Source organism: Theobroma cacao, chromosome 3 (genome assembly GCF_000208745.1).
Source record: "Theobroma cacao cultivar B97-61/B2 chromosome 3, Criollo_cocoa_genome_V2, whole genome shotgun sequence".
Lineage (NCBI taxonomy): Eukaryota > Viridiplantae > Streptophyta > Magnoliopsida > Malvales > Malvaceae > Theobroma > Theobroma cacao.
The window spans coordinates 11,040,053-11,043,147 of record NC_030852.1 but is presented as its reverse complement, the minus strand read 5'-3'; positions in this window follow the sequence as shown (position 1 = coordinate 11,043,147).

Genomic DNA, 3,095 nt, shown 5'->3' with positions numbered 1-3,095 from the left:
AACAAACTAAATAAGTTGAGAAAAGCAGTATATATTAAAGACCTAGGATTATGGGTTCATTCAACATTTCATCTGATACCAGCTTTTCTTGTTATTTATCTTTCTTGGGTGGTTTTGTTAACCTATAATCAAAAGCTATGGACAAGTCTCCGTCAAGTTGCTTGTACAAATACCTAACTTAATTAGTTCACTATATGTCTATAGGAATCAATTAAATTAAGTTCATTAAGCAAGTGTCTTAATGTAGCTATGTATGGCAATTGGCGTATGTCTATCCGAATCACAAATCAAATCACCTAAGTGATGTGAACTTACACTATTCAAATCTTTGTCCAATCTAAAATCTCTCTATTGAGTCTCAATTAGATTCACAAATCAGTTAATTATTGGCCAAGCAATCAAAATCATTAAGACCATATTTGAATAAGCAAAACTACACCCATTCATGATAAATAAAAGAGAAACTAATATTCAAACTACATGTTGAAATCCACCACAATCCTAGAAAGATAATTTAGCTCATAATTGTGAGACCTTGACCCTTATAGACTCGTAGATAGAAGTACACGCGATATCCTTGATTAGGGGTATTTTCGTAATTTTTAAGGGAGTGGATAAATTTGGGCTATAAATATCTTCTCCTTCTAGCAGTTTCTTGAATTTCCAGCAGCTTCTTCTTCTTGTTCTCTTCCTATCTCACATTGCTTCCATTCTCCATGGAAGCTTGATGTGAAGCTTTCATAACTTTCTCTCTCTAGCTCCAAATTTCAAGCTTTTGGTGCACCTTTTCCATAAACCCTTGTGCTCTTCCATTCTCTCACTTTAAAACCCTTGAAAATTCCAACTTCCATACTTTCTCTCACTAACTAGGTGTTTAGAGAGAGAGAGAGAGAGAGAGAGAACGCCCTTATAATAGCTTGGGAATTGTTGGAAAGAAGTTCAAAGTTACAAAGCTATCAAGGTGAATAGTAAATTAGCATTAGGTTTTAAGTGTTAATAATGTCTAGTGATTGGTTTGTGAGTTTTATTGTTGAGATTNGTTAGTAGAGAGAGAGAGAGAGAGAGAGAAAGCCCTTATAATAGCTTGGGAATTGTTGGAAAGAAGTTCAAAGTTACAAAGCTATCAAGGTGAATAGTAAATTAGCATTAGGTTTTAAGTGTTAATAATGTCTAGTGATTGGTTTGTGAGTTTTATTGTTGAGATTGTGTATTGACTCTAATGTGAGTAGAATAGTGGGAATAGATAGCCATTTAAAAATGGCAATTGAAAGCTAGCTAAGAGATAGCTTTTAGAGTTTATAGTGTGAATTAACATAATGGTGATGTTAATGTAATGGTAGGTTCCAACGAAGTTCCATCCTTCCAATTGGACCATTAGGGAAGTTAGAGTCGATTAAAGGCTCAATAAACACTGGTGAGTGGACTTGCATTTCAAAAATTATTTTGGGAATGTAAACTTATTTTCACTATATACTTGAATGATTTTATTCAACTTTCTTTAAAAACGAGTGCTTTGGGAACAAGCCTTTGATAAATTGATTTTATGTTGTGACATGTGGCTGTTATGGATGGTTAAACTTCTACACTATGTTGATATATATATACGAATAATGTTGTGTAATGATATTGACCCGACTATGTGCGAGTGGGAGTCCACATAAGCCGTTGCTGACCCAGCTATGTGCTAGTGGGAGTGCGCATAAGCCATTGCTAACCCGACTATGTGCGAGTGGGAGTGCGCATAAGCCGTTGCATATGAGATGATGATGATGGGAGGGTGTACATGATGATTGATATATATATTTATACATATATGGTATATGGTTGTAATGCAAAAAGTGAGCATTTGAATTGTTGAAATTTGGGAGTTTGTATGTGTTACATATTGCTTTTGTTATTTTAGCAAGATGGCTTTGATTTAAGGGAAAAGGAAACTTTTTTCTTGATGTTTTGATTCTCGCTGCAGCGAGAAGCTCTTGAGTTTGGAGGGGTGGTGCTAGCCGAGAATCTCGTTGTAGCGAGAATGAATCTCACTGTAGCGAGAATGTTACTGTAGCTTCTTGCTGCAGCAAGATTCATTCTCGCTGCAGCGAGATTCATTCTCGCCGCAACAAGAAACTTTCTGTTTTGAAACCCAAAATTTCGCTGCAACAAGATTCAATCTCGCTGCAGCAAAAAACGTTCTGTTTTTCTCCTCATTTGGTTCGGTTGCTACCCTATTTTCCATTTCTTTGGTACCATAGTTGAGCATGGACTTCCAACATTAAGGAATAAATGAATTAAGTTTAAAATGAGGAGGTTTGGTGAGAAACCCTTAGTCAGTTAAGAAACCCTCAGCTAGATGATAATTTAAGTCAAGTGTCGTTGCATCAAAAATTCATTCTTGCTGCAGCTACGCTGCAGCGAGAATGCCTTTCTGCTGCAGCGAGGAGCCATCGTTTATTTGACTTGATTCGCATGAATGCTATTAAATTTTTTACTCTCCAAATCCTTTGTTGAGCATGGACTCTTTTCAATAAGTGATTTTTCTCATGTGGGGTTTACATGAGGGTGGTTTAATAAGAACTCAAATAAATTGCATTGTTTTGAAAAATGAATGCATTATGATTTCGTTAAACATTCCTTATAGTATGCGTGTTCCCTTTTTGTTCACTCACTGGGTTTATACTCACCGTTTTCAACTTCATGTTTTCAGATCACGAGGCAGCTGGTAACTAGGTCGAAGTGTCTTCGTATATTCGACTCTTGGTAGGTGTCTCGGCATTCAGTAGCTGTACATTCGTCCTAGTCTCTCCGTTGGAAGTCGAGTATTCTTTTGTTGTGTATAGACAAATCTAATGTAAATTATTAAGATACATGTTGTAGACAATGTATATACACTTGTTTAGTATGCCAGTATGAGGTGGCAAATGTTTAATATTATTTTGATACTAAGTTATGAAATGTGACTTAGCAGTTTATGATGGAATGATGAACACGTTAGATTAATAGGCTTGCTTGGGCTTAGTGGACTACGTCCATTGGGCCCATGCGCCGGTCATGGCCCGAGATTTGAGTCGTGACAATAATAACTAATAAAAACAACATCCAAAGAA